Source organism: Amblyomma americanum, chromosome 3, assembly GCF_052857255.1.
Source record: "Amblyomma americanum isolate KBUSLIRL-KWMA chromosome 3, ASM5285725v1, whole genome shotgun sequence".
In the NCBI taxonomy this organism is placed as follows: domain Eukaryota; kingdom Metazoa; phylum Arthropoda; class Arachnida; order Ixodida; family Ixodidae; genus Amblyomma; species Amblyomma americanum.
Genome location: NC_135499.1, coordinates 139273832 through 139292376, shown reverse-complemented (window position 1 = coordinate 139292376; position 18545 = coordinate 139273832). Strand labels below are relative to the sequence as shown.

The 18545-nt window shown below is 53.2% G+C and overlaps 1 protein-coding gene across 9 annotated transcripts in view; it reads right to left on the bottom strand.

Annotated features, from left to right (window-relative positions):
* Positions 1-18545, bottom strand: part of Mef2 (myocyte enhancer factor 2) — a 280733-nt gene that overhangs the window by 91775 nt on the left and 170413 nt on the right. The window contains exon 1 of one of the 9 annotated variants that reach the window (XM_077658000.1): positions 13234-13252. The exons of the other annotated variants lie outside the window; for them this stretch is intronic. The gene's annotated coding sequence lies outside the window, so the exon portion shown is untranslated. Of the gene's footprint in view, positions 1-13233; positions 13253-18545 lie in introns of those variants that run through there. 9 annotated transcript variants of the gene reach the window in all.

Here is an 18545-nt window from a genome sequence, read left to right as displayed (position 1 = left end):
ACGTCTATTCGCACTTTATCCTTTTATTTTCGTATTCCTCTCGCGCAGCGCCAAACGAAGTGAAAACAAACAAACAGATTGAGCCCAAAATGCATGGGTACAGCACGTGTCCAGACCGGCACTCCGTTTCACACGGACAAATTGTTTCTGACATGACAGCCGATGCTCGAGAGACAGGCCAAAGGCAACAAGGAGTACCGGCAAGTAAAATAAGACCCCACAACACGCACCTAGATTGGATTCACTGCATCACACGGCTCTGCTTCGCCGCTTTCCCGTCTCGACAAGCGACGCGGATTCGGAAACAACACTGTGCGCGCAAGGAGCAGCGCGAAAAGGAAGATCGAAGCCTCAGCTGTATTTCGATTTTCCACCAGAAGGACGAAGAAGACGGGCCTGGCGTCGTCAGCCGGGAAGGCAGGAGGCATCGAGAACAAAAAAAAAAGAATAAAGAGGAGCAAAGAAAAAGAGAAAAGCGCACAAAACGAGAATACGAACGCGCCGCCGCTGGGAGGGACTGACTGCCGCTTCGGAACAAGCAGCAGCAGAGCGCAACAAACCAAAGAACACATTTCAGAAAATGGGCGCGGCACCTAAAGCGAAAACGAAGAAATCGAAAGAACGAAGAACACGCGCTAAGATGTCGAGGGGTGGGAGGGGGGGAGGGGGGGGGGGGTTAGTAGTTCGACCGAAGAAGCAGACGCAGCAAGCAGGACGCGGTCCCCTCCTCCCCTACGCCGTAGGAAGAAGCACCGGAGTGGAATGCTCCGCCTGGGCCGGAGGAACGGGCCGACGAGCGAGAGAGCGTGATGCTGACGTCAACGACGACCCCGGCCAGGCAAGACGCGGCGCTGGGGGTTCTGGCCCAGGGCCCCACAGCGGCTGTGGTGGCGGTGCTGCTGCTTGCTGCTGCTGCTGCTGCTGCTGTTCCTGCTGTTTTCTTCTTTTTTTCTTTTTGGCCGCCGCAGAACCGTTCGAGGCCGCAGCCGCCGCCACTCACGCCGCCACTAGAGACCTTCCGTGACGTCATAAGGACATCGCGCGTCTAGCTGACGCTAGAATTTGTTTGGGCTCGTTTGGGATTCGCGATGGTTTGGTACACCATTTTATGATTATGACGGGCGACGCTGTATTAGATGCGCTGGGCTGTGGTGGTTTAAGCACAAGTATCCACCACAGCGCGGCACTCTCCGCGATTAAAAGTTTTGGCGTGAAAAACAATAAAAAAGTGGACAAACATCGCGTTTTTGCCTATCAGGTGAAAATTTTCTGCGCTGAAGGACCCAATAATCAAATATCGCGGCCCCAAGGAAGTAGCAAGGAAAATTAGCGCGCACGCGAACACGAACCGGCTGGCGCGGACTGCTATGGCATGCGCCTGGCCAATTCTGAGCGCGAAAAAAAAAATGAATGACGCTAGCGCGTGGTTAGATGTCGCTAACACGTGTGTACACGTAAAGGCGCTATTAGTGGTCTATTAGGTTTCAGCTACACGTGCAGTTGGCAGCTCTCCATGTATAGCTGTTCGTTTTGCATTTAACGCCAGTCGTTCGTACAACACCGCACCTTTTAACGTGCTCCCCAGAGCGTATCCGTCTACCTACAGAACCTGTTTTAAGAGCGCCGCGGCCCAAAACAATGCCTGTTTTTGAGTCAAACAACCGAGTCAAGAGCGCCGCGGCGCCCTGATGCTGTAATTATGTGATTTTATTTTACGTATTTTTTTTCGCACGATATTTTACTAGTACTGCGGAAGAGAGACCAGCGAAAGTGGATCCCTCATTACCAGTTTCATTTGAATCAATCATTCAGGGCAGCACAACACCAACCATACCGACTTACGTTTACGTTTAGTATACGTTTAATTCAACTCGGCGTGCCTCCAAGCTTTCTGTAGTTGCTGTTGCAGAATTATACACCACACACACCGCAAAACTCTTCTGCTCATTTCCTTTATAAATTGCGGCATCCCGTGAGAGGTGGGCGTGACAACAAGGAAACAAGCTGAGCACAAACCAGAGAACAAAGGAGGCGACATGACTGACGATCTATTTGACCGCGCGCGCTGCTTTCATGCTCTGCCGTCACGATTCGCGATGGGCAGCTGGCGTAAAGAAAACAGAAGGAAGGGCACGCCAGGCATATGTATTTTAAGCGTGACTTTAAGCATGACTCTAAGCGTGACCCAAGACGTGACATTGCTTCTTTTACCCCATGCGGGATCTCTACTCTTACATATTCTGCACGCGTTAACTCCTCCTTCATTGAAAGCGGGTGCCCATCATGACATGTGCGACGCATAGTGTCGACACAGAGAAGCAAGCGCAAGCCAGAACTAAGAGAGAAAGAAAATATTTTGCGACTAACAGTGTGACTGTCTTGCAGCTCTAATTTCTGTAGCCTCTATTAATCTCAGGTGCCTTGTATCGCATTGTATCATAATCGTTTCAAACAGCGATTATCATCGAAAATATTCGAATGCACAAGACATGGTTTGCGCCCACTCCTGACGCTCATGTTCCTGTTGTGTTCCCATCTTTTTAACTGGACGAAATTAAGCATATTTATCTGTCACTAACGAGGTCTTGAATTGGAAAAGAAGCTTCAACCTCCAATGAATGTATCCTATAGAGAACTCCTACCGTGGCATCAAGCATACGCAAAAAAAAAAAAAATTGAATTGTAGACGAACGTTTTTACATTAGCTCTTCGTGAAAATCCTAGCAGAGGTATTAAGCCCGGCCGGAGGCACGACGCAAACACCAATTCATCACAACGCATCGGTAGTGCCTAACATAGCTCCGAGTCCCTTATAGAGAGACCACCGGGACGGCTGTTATTATGCCCCCCACCAACAGCATGGACGCATGAGCGAGGGACTATTGTCGTCGGGAGCATTTCTATAACCTCTCATTTCTTTGTGGTGCACAGTGAAATGCTAAATAAATCACAACGTCGCTAAAGGTAAGGTGCATGCATGCAATACAAGCCAAACAGCATGACATCATGAGTGCACGAACGGCTGAATTGAGATACAAAAAAAAAATTTAAACAGTGTCTGCCTCGGCGACAGGTGCATATCTGACAGCGTGTCTAAGATTCGCGCGTACAGGTGCTGGCTGCGGGATGAAAGCAACCCGGCATCTTCTAGCTTAGAAAATAGGCATTGTGAAAGTTAAAACGAAGCCTATACCTAACGTAGTAGGCATCTATCTAGTTTCGGGCGCAGTGCATTCAGCGCCGCTGTCGACGGTGCTTGTTTACTTTTCCCGGTAGTAAATAACGGCCGGTGGAGCGTGGTCGCCACCACACACAGAGTTCGCACGCAGGCCGTTTCCGCATCCCCGGCGCACGACTCGGCAGCGATAATTACGCCCACGGGTGTCGCGGAGGCCTAATTTTCCACCGCCACTCTCGCCATTTTCTGATAAGGGTGAACTCGGCACTTTCCCTCCGCCTAGTAAACACCGACGGAGCCGAGGAAGCAACGAAGCAAGTCATCCTCCGCTTCTCACCACGCAGTCTTGTTTTCTTCGCCGCTCGGCCATCACCGCCACGACCCAATGGTCGGCTCGAATTACGAGCCGTTCGGAGAAAACCAACCAAGCGCGCCGCCTACCGAAAGAAAACCTTTGCATTTGTCGGCGGCCTACGCCAACAGACCTGGGATGGAAGAGAGGAGGGGTACAGACACGGCGTTCCGATTCACGAGCTCCGATAACCGATCACGAACCCGCGAAGGGGTAAAAAAAAAAAAAGTCAACGGAGGCAAGACAGGCAAAAAGTAATAAAAGAGCTTCGGAGACGGCGAACGGTTGTTGCATTTTCACCTTTTCTTGTTTATATTTCCTTCCCCCGACGTCTGGAAGCATCGGGACGGCGCGATGGCTTCGCGATTGTTCCGTGCAGAGCAAAGCTAGCCCCAGTGAAAATGAAAGCCGGCGAGCGAGTGGAGAGGAGAGGAGAAAGCAGCGCACGGTGCCGAGGGAAGAAACAAGGCCAAGCACAAACACCAAATCGGCGCGAAATGCACCCGACCGATACATCCTCCGCTCTCGCTTTCTGCTCGCTCGCCGAGAGCGCTGTCCGTTCACCACCGTTACCGCCGCGGCGCACGTTTCATTTCTTTATACCGTTCCGCTCACTCTTACCGCGCCGTTGCTTCCTCGCAAGTCGGCCAGCAGGCGGCGACGTCGGAGTGTACTGCACATTTGTGTGCGCCGAAACTGGCCGAGGGGAGGGGAAATGCGCTCCCAACCTAGATTCGCCTTCCGTCGCCCAACTGCTCTCCTCACCGGTGATCTGGGGCCCTGTATGCCATCCGTGAACTTGAAACAAAAATATAAGCCGAGAAGCGCGCGCGCCCGCGCCGAGAAAAATAAGGGGTTGTGCTCCTCCCTCCTCCTCCTCCTTCATGGCCGGTCATATCTTTCTCTCTCTCTCTCTCTTCATCCCGCGTTCATGGAGCATCGCGCGCTCACCTGCTTTCTCCCACAACTCCTCTCTGCCTCCGGCGGAATTGTGGACGAGCCCCAGTTCTTCCTTGCACCGCCAGAGCACGGGGAAAGGAAGAAGAAATAAAACATGAAAGCGTGGTGCGCCTCCTTACTGCCGACAGGTGTGTGGTTAGGAGAACGCGACGCGATTTAAAACGCGCGCGCTCCGGACGGAGGTGGTGACACTTTCGGGCGGTTTTCGCGGGAGACAAACGCGCTATAACGGGGCTGTAAAACATAAGCAAAGCTGAGAGGTTACAATACAGCGAAGAAAGGAGTCTGAGATGTTCTATATTATCTACAGGGAGAAACCGCACAAGAAAAAGAAAATACGGCGAATTTCGTCGCGGCATCTATATTTTTGGGGCCGGAACGACAGGTAACCGTAGTATACGGAAAACCCCAGAACAAGTCCCCTGCAGGCTCGAGGGAGTTGGATGGCGAGCGCTCCAACCAGCCATTCCAGCCGCGCGAATGATTAGACATACGGAAAGGGAGCAAAGCTGCACGTCAAGTGTTCCCGGGCGGACCGCTGCAGAGAGCACTGGATGGAAAAGCGTAAGAAGGATACCGTTAATACGGTGAGAAGCTGAAGGAACGTCCGGCATTGAAAGCCTGGCGAGTTCACTGCAGTGTCAAGGGAAACCGTGTGGGCAAAGCCTTCTGCGCTTTCTCTCGCGTTGAAACACGGTGTACGGCAACAGCAGTTGTAGATGCATCAAAGATGCTCTTCACAGCACACAGGGCTGAACTCAAAGCCGATCCTTTCTCCGGATTTGGTGACAGCCCGCACTGTTCCGTCCTTGAAAGAACGAAGCTGGCAACGACAAGTGGGCGACCAGGAAGAAAGGAAGGTGTGACGCACAAAGAGGGATTTTTAAAAATTATCATTATTGAAAGCAGCTGTGGGGAGTGGGGGGGTGGGGGGGGAAGCCCTGGTCGACATGGCCACTTGGCTTCGTTAACAACTGTACGCCACGGGCCAACGGCGCGAAATGGATTCGCCACGTGCCAGACGACGAACGGGCCCCGAACGCAGCCGTCAGCGCCGCCGCACGCATCGGCTGCTGCATGAACTGCATGCGGGCGCCGATGCACGGGGTCACGCTTCGTCTAGCAGGAAAGACTCGGAGGGAAGGAGAGAGAGAGGGGGGGGGGAGGGATTTGCGGAGGCGATAGCTTGTTTGTCGACACCGGCCGACGACGAGAGTCTTCGCGGCGATACCCGGGCGCGAAATACGGGGGAGAGGCAGAACTGGACCTGCGCACGGCACATGGCAGGGGGCGGCGGCTCTGCCACCGAAGTTGAGCGCTTTCTTTGCTTTTCGGTGAACTCCTCTAATCTCGGGCTTTCATCGGGTGCCGCCCAAGGGACACTCAACCGGGCTCGGTACTTCGCCTGGTCGGCCAGCATCGCCGGAGATCATCTCTGGAAATCGGAATGCGTGATGTCAACGCCTTTTTCGATGTCGGGATGAAGGGATGGATTGGCTGGTAAGCAAGAAAGATGAAGAACAAAAAGGAAAGCTGCGAGCTCGGTATATTCCAGTTGAGGAAACGCCAGAGGGTACCACCGGAGGAGGCGGTACTGGTCGCACTAACCAGAGACAAGAGTCTATACGAGGCACCAAGAGGAAGTATGAGATGCACGCGTTTGTTGAGCACAAGCCAGCCCCAGAAGGCGCGTTTTACAAACCGGCTAGACTCAAGCACTTATGTACCGCCGAGTCGTCTACCTTTTTTGAAGGAGCAACAGGTTCCAGGATGTGACACCATTTTACGATTGGCGCCAAGTCGTGAAAAGTACAGCGCTATGTAAAGCAAGCCGTCGAGGAGTCAAACAGGCAATATTTTCATGGCCATGCTCAGAAAAGCGCACTAATAAATTAAAGTAGAACAGTAGACGGGTGGCGAATCGAATTAAGAAGATATAAATTTAAAAAAGAAAGAAAAATCCCCAAGCATACACACATTTCTAGCCTTACGTACACAACTGCGTACGCAGCAAAGCGTGAAACATAATTTTAACTAAATTTTCGCAAGCAAAGCAAGCCCTGAATGATAGCGCAACAACATCCCTCGGTGTCATTTGTGATGAAAGCGTCGTTGTTGACATAAACGCCAATTTTATTTTCAGAAGAAAAACAAGGAAAATAAACGACACAAATGTGAACCGAAGGTTCCATCACTGTGCGAGGCGGCGTTCGTGCGGTCTCCCTAGAGCACTCCGTTACAGGAGACCACCTTCACAACGAAACCACCCGATTAATTACATTGATCGGCTTGCTGCAAACCTCTTCCCGCTGCGACTCCACCTGCGAGGAACATATAAGCTGACAATAAAGTTGTTCATTCTTCTTCTAGCTTCGAAAACATACTGTCACTCCCTTCCGCGCAAACGCCCGGTTTTAACGAAATGCCGCTTGTATCGAAAGTTACCACTCGCTAGACAGTTGCCACAATATCTCCATGACAAAATAACACGGACCCATTTTGGGAGCCACAACGGATCAAACAAGCGAATTTTTTCATAAATAACGATCAGTGTTTAAAGTGAGACAAAATTATTTCCACAGATTTTAACGAGGCACGTATGCACTGCAATACCAGAACCGAATTTCGGTTAGCCGGTGAGGCGGATACCTTGGTCAAGCCTCTTCGGAAATATTCCTTGATTGCTTATCTATCAAGAAAACACTATACTTTCACCTTTTGGGCAAAAACTGCGTTGCATAAAATTATACACCGTTAATCCTTCGACAGCACGAAGTGAATCCAAGTGCGACTTTGATGAGCGCAGAGCGAATGAACATTCCAATAACGTCCCAGCTGACTACCAGATTAGGCTAGGGTGCCTCGATGCCGGCGGCGCTGGCATCGAGACACCCTAGATTAATAATAATAATAATAATAATAATAATAATAATAATAATAATAATAATAATAATAATAATAATAATAATAATTGGTTTTTGAGGAAAGGAAATGGAGCATTATCTGTCTCATATATCGTTGGACACCTGAACCGCGCCGTAAGGGAAGGGATAAAGGAGGGAGTGAAAGAAGAAAGGAAGAAAGAGGTGCCGTAGTGGAGGGCTCCGGAGTAATTTCGACCACCTGGGAATCTCTAACGTGCACTGACATCGCACAGCACGCGGGCCCCTTACCGTTTCGCCTCCATCGAAACGCAACCGCCGCGGTGGGGTCCGGACCCGGGAACTCCAGATGAGTAGCCGAGCGCCCTAACCACTGAGCCACCGCGGCGGGTAACCAGATTAGGTCAGAATCAAAATTGAGTAAGCACTATAGAAGAGGAGTACAATAATAATAATAAAAAAACGCCATGCTTTAGAAGCAATGCGGAAATCTAACCGCATTGTAAACACACACTCTCTGCATTCAGAACATTGTTTTGTTTCCACAGCGTGTATCATCATGATAACCGTCGAAGACCTCCCCAGCGGCGGCGCTACACGAAGTCACTGTACATACAGCCTTACGTACGAATGTGTGTGTATGTCCGCCAGCGATGAACAAGACGGTAAGATGGTGGAAGAGGGCACGAGCCTCCTTTTAAGGACGGCCCCCTCCTCCTTCATCTCGCGTGGAACGGCGAAACAAAGAAGCGGCTGAGAGACCCCATGGCGGCAGCGTGTCTCGGGAGTCGAGGCCGCGCAAATGGTGGTGACTCGCGGAGAGAAACGTAAGGAAACGGAACGCATTTCCGGGTTTCACTCTCTCTCTCTCTCTCTCCCTCCTCTCACACACCGGGCCGGCCTACCTGCCGCTGGTGCGCAGCTAAACTGCCGCAGAAACGCGCGCGAGCGCACCAGCTCTCCTTGCTGCTGCTGCTCCTCCTCATCCGCGGATAACTTTCTCCCTCCTCCTCGCTCAATGTCGGCCGTTCTCCCCCCGAATTCGGGTTGCCCTCGAAGCCGACTTCTCGGGCCGCCTCGCTTCGTTCTCGTCTTTGCTTTCTTTCTTCGCTTCGCTTTCGTTCTTGTCTAGCGTATTATACACGCCCCGCTCCGGCCATCTCTCTCGCTCGCGGCGTGTTCGCAATTCGCGCGCGCGCGCGCAAAAGGCGGGAGCTGAAAGAAGCGGTTGCGGAGGGATGGGAAGCAAATGGGGTACGGAAAGGAAGGAAGGGGAGGGGGGCTGAATGCGATTTGAACGCGGCGCGGGCCGAGAAGTTCGCTGGCCGACTCCAGCGAGCAACAACCACGGGGCCATCGGGAGTGGGCGCGAGGAACCACTGTCAGTTGGTGTGCACGCCGCGAGTGAGTCGCGCACGAGTTTGGCCAGAAAGAAAAAGAGAGGACGAAGAACGGTCATGCCGGTCGCCGCTGCTCGACCTGAACGTTCTCTCCCTCTCCTCCAGCGGTCGGCGGCATTACGCGTACAGCGGTCACAAATCAAGCGCAGAACTTGCATCCATCCACGCACCTACCCTTTCCCTCTTCCCCGCCCCCTCTCCTTCTCGCTTTTCCGTCCGCTGCTGTCATCAGTGTGGCAGCGAACTGCAGTGTCCACGGAACTTACAAATAAATAAATAGGAATAATAGAATTAGAGAGAGAGAGAGAAGGAATCGGTGAAAGAGGTGGAAAGAGATGCAGGCTGCATACTATAGGCGCGCGTGCTCTTGTTCCACTGGATATCGTGAGCTGAGCGCTCGAGCGGCCCTTTGAGAGGCACTCGCATGAAGCGATTGGAAGTGGAACAGCTAGCTAGCGGGGTTTGTTTGGCGTTCGATTATCCGGCTCGTGTGACGGTGGTGTCGCGGTGAAATGCGCGCCGCATCCTGTCCCCTGCCTCGCCCGCTCGACAACAAAAGGCGCGAGCTGCCCCAATGCCCGCCACTTCCGGCAGCGTCGAAGCTCAGGTGCTCGAGATAAACAGGATCGCGGGGGATTAAGCGAAGCCGATGATCCGCGAATATGCATAAGCCAAACGTTCCAGGTGGTCGCTGTCGCGACGGCTAGCTGCACAGACACCAAGGAAGCAGAGGCGCGGTTACGCGTGAAAATGCAGTGGCTTCCGTTTTCAGAACGGTTGCAGCTAGGCGATGCAACGCAAGTGACGAGCTCCAACAACAAAAAAAAAAGCGTTCGGACCTCCATCTTTGCCTCTTTTCCATCTCTTCGCGCTGGTGCGGTGACTGTTAATACTCTTAAAAGGAGGCCTTCCAACCAATGGTGTCGACCGATCGTCATGATATCACGGCTAATCCCAGCCACCGGCGATTTTACGCCAGGTTTTTTTTTTTAGTGAACAACTTTTATTTACATCAGAAAAGCCGTTTCTCCCCGCCCCCGGCACTGGCTGGAGGTCGTCCTTTGAGGGGAATTTGCCTCTCCGTTCTTGAGTTGTATTTGGTTATAGTTGACAAGTGCAGCTGACCTCCGCCATGTTAGCTCACTGCAACCGGCTGTACCAGAAAACAAAACATTTTTGTCACATTTCAAAGCGGAATTCCCGCCAGGCCACCGATAAGTTACCTAAGCGCAGATGTCCCTAAACATTGATATTCACATCTCGCGTATCGACGCCGTCGTGGCTGAAACAACGGGAGCAGCACACGGTCAAAAAACTCCCCACGGGGAAACAGATCAGCGTGCGCGGTCTCTGGAGGGCAGCGTCGTTTCGGAGCGACCCGCTCGAAGACAACGGTGCCGAACGCCCGGCCTTGCGAGGACCAGCCGAGGCGGGGCGCTCGACCGCTTCGCCTCCGACAAAAAGGGAAGAGCTAGAAAAGGCCAGCGCCACTCCATTGTCGCTCAGCCCTCGCGAGGCCGGCCGAATTCAAAGACGACGCCGAGCTGACGGCCGCCTGTCCGCGCCAGAAGCGAAGGGAACGGGAGACGCGTTCAGCCGAGCTGCTGACCCGCGGTCACGGCGGCGCCTCGACGAGCTGCCGCCGCTTCTGCAGCGACGCAGGCAGGTCGAGAACGGTGGTCATTTGAGGGTCCGCGCAGCGACTGTGTTCCGCCGACGCGTGACGAGCTGCACGCCGGAGGTGACGAACGCCCGAGGCGTTTGTGAACGCGTGGAAAGGTCTTGCGCGCTGAGCGCGCGGTGCGGCGGCTCTAAAAAGGAACACGGTACCGCCCTCGGCGCGGCCGTTCTTCTCCACTCCTTTCGCCCCTTTTGCGCGTGCCAGGTCAACGCGCGCCATTCGACAAAGCTTTTTTTCACAGCGGCACAGCGCCAGCTCGGAAAGACTGTTTTGTTGCAGCCGTATAGCGTACGACGCGGTTCCCTTGCCGAAGCCAGAAGAGGGGGAGCTCGAGGCTCTAAAACAGCCCGACCACAGGGACGTGGTTGGCCAGCGACGATGCATCTATATGCGGAAGAAAAATTGGAGGGGACACATAATTGCTCCGCCCTCAGAGTATGACGCGACAGCGTTAATGCCCGTATAAGCGGAATTGGTCATTCTCGACCTCACATTCACAGATCCCTGGAAGTGCTCATACCACTCCTGGCGCAGCGGTTAAGCGTTGCGCCACTGTCCTGCGATTGCAGGTGCTGCCACTGGTGGTGCTTGTGCGACCCAGGTTGCTCATCCCGAGCAACCTCTCGCGACCAATGATTAACTGAACTGCCCCGTGCCACAGTGGTCAGTTTCGTCACAATTCGGTGCGAAGCTTGCGATGATGATGAAGCCACAGGTCACGTGACCTAGAAGTGGTTCAGCTAGGTTGCTTCTCGGGGAATTTTCGCTCACATTTAACGTCGCCGACGCCGGCTTCTCTGCGACACGGGCTCCTTAACGCTATCGCGTTAAAACTTGCGACCGCCTGTTGCGTTCCCGGATATTGAAGAGAGTTCGCAGAATTTTTCAACCTCTTTTTTTGGTCGGGGGGGGGGGGGCGGGGGGCGAAGAAGTTCGTAACTGACTGCTCGAAGCACGCAATCGAACCTCCGCCGCAATGCACACGTCAATGAGCACTGAAACTCCCATGGACGTCCTGAGGACGTTTACGACGTCCATGGGACGTCCAAGGGAGCTTCAATGTCCATTGGGACCCTTCCCGTCGTGACAGCAGCGATTGCAGCGCTACACTGCAACCAGTCGAATGACAGTCTCCCCGAACGTTGCCAGCGGTTGCCGCACCGAAGCGCAGTCCCAGCAACGCTGTGCACCCGTCAGGGACACCTCCGGCACCGCCGAAATGATCGGACACAGGGGCGAGCTCGCACGATGCCTCCGGGAGGTATACGGCACAGCCCCCTATTTTACGTCCTCCCCCGGAGGACAAACAGACCGCAGGTTCCTTGCTCCTCAGGTATTGCGCGAGCGACTCGCAAGCGGCCCAGCGTGGGGTCCATCAACGTCCTCGCGGCTCAGATCCCGGGAGGGATGCAGGGGGGTGACGCTCGAAAGGGCGGTCGCTCCCCGCATTTTGCATACGCCCTTGTGCCCCTTACAGCGCGCGCGGTTCACAGCACGACGCGACGACGAAGATACGAAGTGCGTGCGTCTTTTGACGACGTCTCGGTGCGCGCGGTGTCCGGCACGGCCTCTTGCGTCACCGGTATATAAACAAGCACGACGCGGTGTGACAGAACAACGGACGGAGCCGAATTGCTGGCACGCGTTGCTTTCTTCTTCCTCTCTACTTTTTTCGGTCAATCACGCGGCCCTCCTTCGAAAGGAGCGGCGACACGCGCGCACCTTTCACCCTGCGGTGGTTTCGCGAGCCTCCGGTATGCTGTAGGCGTTGCACAATCGCGATTCTCGGAGCAAGAATATGCATGATATATAACGCACGAAAAAATGCGCACTCGCCCGTGCCGAGTACGCGCGACCCGCCTACTTCGCGTGAAGGTCAGTGAGCCGCGTTTCGCAGTCCATTGCTTTCTCTCCACCCTAGCTCCCTCGCGCAGAAGCGGAAAATTTCTCGTTTCGAATGGAGCCTCCAAACAAAAGCCTGCTTATCAACTTCACTTTATTACCTCGAAGGCCCCCATGGTAGGGGATATTACCCAAGAGATGGGTTACAAGCAGTAAAACAGATTATGTACATAAGTAACACACGCCAAATACACGACACATATGTTCGCTTTTAAATGTACGAGGTATACACTTCAAAGTGTGGATGGGACAAGCGATTGCGACGATGTCGAGTGGAAGACCGTTCCAGTCCGAAGCAACTCAACGGGGCGCTTCCCAACAAGCACTATCTGCAGGAATAGGCTTCAGTTCCAATGCAAACTTTTTAAACGAATACGAATAGACTTTAGCGTCGTCAACCTACGGATGCTTACTACTTCCCTGATCACATCAGCGGTATAGCGGGCAACGACAACACACGCGGAGGATAAACACTGGGCATCCAATTCTATACACTATGCCCAGCCAGTTAGTCTTCACTCGATACTGGGTGATGCAAAATAAATATGTGCGACACTTTGACGCAGAGCATGGTGAATGATCTGTAGCTATAGGTATAGGTATACGTTCACGTTCCCGAAGAAAGAGGCGGTAAAGCAAAATCAGCATCCAGCACTTAACGGTTCAGAACCAGGCATACACTAAAGCTGAACCTCGTTATAACGAAACAGAAGGGGCTCGGAGACTACTTCGCTATATATAGCCCGTGTTGACTGAGAATTCGTAGAGGAATCGTCATTCCTTCGTTATATCGATTATTTCGTTATAACCACTATCGTTATAACGAGGTTATATACATAAGAGGGGCTCGGATAGCGCACGGTGTACTATACACTCACCACAGCTCCCCAGAGGGAAAGGCTCCACGTATCCAACTGCGAGGCGATGCGAAGCGCAACCGCACAGGATCGAGGAGTTCAGCAGCCGCGGCAGAGTTTTTATGTTTCCTATGCAACGAGAAAAGGGCGCGCGAAGCAATGAAAAAGCTGTGCTCGCGCGCTCCGAGCGTTTACGGGCGATACACGTTATATAGTCAGAAGGCACACGCCGGCGCACCGTTATCGCAGCGGCGTTTCGGACGCTCGTTTCCTGCCCCGAAAACGACGACCCGCTGTGAGTTCAGCGCAATTATGGGAAACTCGCGATCAAGGCCGGGGCGGGGGCACGGATATACGGGCGCTTTCTAAACGAGGCGGAAAAGCCTTCTATTATTGTCCACAGCGCACACGAACAGAGGTTCGACAAACTTCTATTTATATACAAGTGAATGCCTTGCACTTGAAAAGCCGGGACGGCGCAGCGCCCGCTCTTATGAACTTTGCCGCCGTCGGAATTCCGACCCGAAACTCGCTATCGTGGGAGAAAGAGGAGACATGACCCACACGCGCCACATGCTGATGCGCGATGATTAATTGAGATAACGAGACTGCGCGCGTGAGCAGTCAGTGCCAAGGCCAGCACTACCAGCGGCTTGCACACGGACTTCGCATAGTTTACGTGCTGTCCCACGTAAGCGTTGCGCCACACTTGTTGATTACCGTGACGCACACGGGCGGCGGAAAGTTCGCGCTTAACGTCACGCCGGCTACTGCACGGGGATCATGTCCGTTTATATCGCTTTTAAATATACGCGTGAGTGTTTGCCTGATAAGAGGAGACGCTGCGCGTACTCTCTGGGAGCCTATGCGATGCGATGGTGAGGTCACTGAGAAGCAATAGCTAATTAGCTTCAACCTGGAAGCAACTTTAATATAACTCAGCCGCTTTTTCCGCGTTGAACGCGCGGCCTGTTGGAACGCGTCCACTATATATACGCATATCTGTTGCAGGCAGCTTCAGCTTGAAGATTCACAAGTGTGACTTAGTGTTAGCCCTGTGTTGTGTACTTGTGCAATAAAGGTGATTATTGGTCAACGTTCTACGCTCGTAGCTATACAATCTGGTGAGTACTTGTAGCCAGTGGATGTAAGCATTTCCCGCAGTAAGGTCTTGAATACTGATTACATGCGCAATTATCAGGACCACACACACACACACACACACACACACACACACACACACACACACACACACACACACACACACACACACACACACACACACACACACACACACACACACACACACACACACACACACACACACACACACACACACTCTCTCTCTCTCTCTCTCTCTGTCTCTCTCTCTTTCTCTCAGTCGACTGTGTTCCTAGAGAAATAAAATAAAGAACGCCACCAGCCATCGTAACGCAAGAACAGCTACTGCTGGAGTAGAAATGCGTATCTAAGGATTGCAGTAAAAGGCAGACACGAGAACGAATGGAAACGAAGCGAGACGCATCTTATAGAGGCAGAAATGCGAGACTTGTTTCTGTTACATTCGTACTTTACGTCTGTCTTACATCAACTTTGCAACAGGAATAAAACGTAAGCCATCTGTATAACCTTGTCACCGCTGATATATAAACATCTCTACGTGATGTTTCAACCTCCTTAAAATAAAAGCACATGCAAACAAAGCGACAGAAACGAGAAAGACTGCATTACTAGATAACCCCGCATTGTACAGTACATGAGGATTCTGCTTCACTATATATGACACCCAATTCGACGAACTAATAATAATAATAATTGGTTTTGGTGGAAGGAAATGGCGCAGTATCTGTCTCATATATCGTTGGACACCTGAACCGCGCCGTAAGGGAAGGGGTAAAAGAGGGAGTGAAAGAAGAAAGGAAGAGAGAGGTGCCGTAGTGGAGGGCTCCGGAATAATTTCGACCACCTGGGGATCTTTAACGTGCACTGACATCGCACAGCACACGGGCGCCTTAGCGTTTTTACTCCATAAAAGCGCAGCCGCCGCGGTCGGGTTCGAACCCGGGAACTCCGGATCAGTAGCCGAGCGCCCTAACCACCGACGAACTTCTAGATTTCAACTTATGTTCCATCCTGAACTCCTCAGCGGAAACTTAAGAAGGGGAAGGCTCAAAACAACATTTTTTTTACATTGTTCGCTCTGGCGTAACAGTTCTTTAGAAGGCAAATTTCGCTCAGCGCTACCATTGTGGCGCTGCGCACCCACTGCCTCGAGCAGCGCAATCGAGGAAATGACGCATTCTCAGCCGGCATTCTCAGCCGGCGATCTCGAAGAATGGGAAATAGGAGGCGTTTCGCGCAATACAAACAACAGTTTCCTACGGCACAAGGCGTAGCCAGGCTGATGACGACAACGAAAAAAGAAAAGGAAGGAAGTGCGGTTCCTCCCCAAATTCACGCATGCTCAGATCGAGCAGCACCAATAACACAGTTGCCGTCCATGCCGCTACAGCACGGAGTCGAGGCGTCGCCGCAAGACGCGCTCATCTTATACGGCCCCACATCCGCATACTCGCGCCTCGATACGCTACACGGAAAGAAAACAAGCCTGCTACTCCGGTACAGCATCACGCACGTTATAAACCCGCCGATGCGCGAGGGCGCCCAGGAGGAGTCATGCACAGCGGGATAAGCCGCCGACGCCTCAATAAAGAAGCAACGTAAAGCGCACACACACACACACACACACACACACACACACACACACACACACACACACACACACACACACACACACACACACACACACACACACACACACACACACACACACACACACACACACACACACACTTAGCGCGCGCCCACGACTATCAGAGAGTGACAACACGCCGGAGGAGTGGAATGAATGGGGGGCTCCCGAAACTTCCTTGTCGTTTGGCAAGCTGCACACACACACGACGGCTCTGCGCCCACTCCTGCGCTAGCGGAGCTCATCGCTCGTATACGCGTATACATATTAAGCACACGACGCGTGCCGAGCTGGCGGCAGGGGGAAGCGCACGGGGGAAGCAGCATGCCAGCCCTCGTCACCGAGGAGCGCGGGCAGTACGCGGACAGTTGCGAGAGGAGATGCGAAGAGCGCCGCGGCTAACGGAAAGGAGAAGGGTCGGCGGAAAGAGCGACCCCGAAGCGGCGGCGGAATCGCGGAGAAAGCGCGCGCTTCCGCCGTCGCGCCGAGCAGCAGCGCGAGAGTTAAGGCTCCGCTCTTGCCGCCTCCTCGAGAGGGCGAGCGCAAAACAAAACACGGCCGAGACGAGCGCGCGACGTTTCGGCGGCCGCTCTCCGAAGTCGGGGGGCCGCGGCGGCAACCAGGCCAGTGCGTTGTTCTGACGCAACCGGTGCGAAAGGAGCGAAATCTCGCAGGGGAACAACACTCGAGTGAGCTAAGTAGAGGGAATGGCGGAGAGGGAACCGCTAAGTAGATTAAGCTAAGTAGAGGGAATGGCGGAGAGGGAACCGCTAAGTAGATTAAGCTAAGTAGAGGGAAGCCCTCTCCTCCCTTCTGTGAGTGTCTCCAGAAAAGTGACCATCAGGATGGTTAATTTTGCAGACCAAGGAAAGGCCGTGTACGTAGATGCGTCCATGCAGGCAGCAGAGAGAAGTCAGTGCCGGCGACCACACGCCGGCTGCTTGCTGCAGCAGTGAACGATGCCGCGTCATTCACGATGGTGGTCCTGCAGCGGCAACCCTCCCCGCCTTCTGAGCAGTGTGACGGAAGACGTCTGGATAGGTACGCACGTTCACTTTCATAGAGAAGGGCGGCAGCCTTCGGTGGACAACGTTTGTACAGGCTGAGAGAGAGAGAGAGAAAGGGAGAGAGAGAGGCACGCGGCAGAAATCGGCGAACGGTCAGCAGCGGCTTGGTGCGTACGCCCGCTTTCCCTCAGCTCCGTGGCACTGATAAATTCAACCTACTTCGTCCGACGCGCGCTGTGAACGGCACGGCGCTTTCATTCTCCGCAGCAAGCTGCCGCCGCCACCGGGGGTCCCTTTCGGTCTCCCCAGGGAAAGAAGGCCCGCGTATAAAATGTACGCCGGGGGCCCTAGCTGTCACCCGGGGACGACAAAGGCGAGGGTATCTTTGTTTCTTTGCGAACGCGCGGGCGCGAAGCCTCTTCATCTTCGCAATCACACCTCCTCGCCAACGCCATCGGCAGCGGAGGCTTATCCTCGCACGTTACTGACCCCCTCTGCTTCTTGTGTTCGCCGCACTGCTGTATTTGTGCCTCCTTCCTGAAGGATACAAACTCTGCGTCGTGACAGCGTAGCGAACAGGGAAGGTGACGTCACGCACGACGCCAGTGTCCCGTTACCCCGTCGTCCGGCCCCGGCTCCCGCGGAGCTACGTGCCTCCTGCTGCGACTTCTCTTTTTTCTTTCTTTGGCTTTTTTTCCACGTTGCTTTCCCTTCCCGTCTCACCTCCTTATGAGTTTTGTTTGTTTGTTTGTTCTTTCGCTTGCTGTATCAGACGCGCCGGTCCTAGGGGCCCGACACGCCAGCTCTTAATCAGGGCGAATATAAGGACCACGCCTGACTCCTGCCGTTGGGACCCGAACACCGCGCGTGGGCTGCACCGCACTGCACAAAGGGTAGGGGTGAAACATGCTTTGGGAATGGGCGGGGTGGAGGGAAGTGTTTTGCAACCGGCCTAGACTGGCTAAAACGCGCACCTTTCTTGCCGTGCCGAGTACGCAGGAGTACGCAGGATACTGGCGGAATGCATAGTGTACGTTCGGATTACCTAAGTTGTTCAGACTATTCTGCTCTAGAATGCAGATAAAACTGGGCCATGCAGGTGTGCATACATGCGTGTAACTAAAATAAGACGTTTAAGTCGCTAGTTTTATGTGAAAACTCTCACCCAGGCGTAACATATCCGGAATCCATGGACCGGGAAAGACGGGCTGAGCAAGGGTACGATCGATGAGTCGGGTACCTTCCTCCTCTGTTTACAAAAATAAATGGGTCTTCTTGGGTATCGTCCTGGAAGCTAATCCGCCCGGTCACTGCTGCGATTTTATTGAGCCCCTGGTAGGCTGTCTGAATTACTGGGAGGAAAAAAAAAACAACTCATCTCATTTCTTTTCACATTTACAGCCATTGAGCAGCGGCTACGGTACTTCACTTCAGGTTCAGTAAATGACAGAAAAAGGCGCCAGACACATAGGCAGGTGCAGCACAAACAACTCTGCTAACAGCCTGTGCAATACCTCTGCGTGTGTCTCCCATATTTTTTAATATTTTTTCGTCCTTCGTTTCTCTGCTGCTTT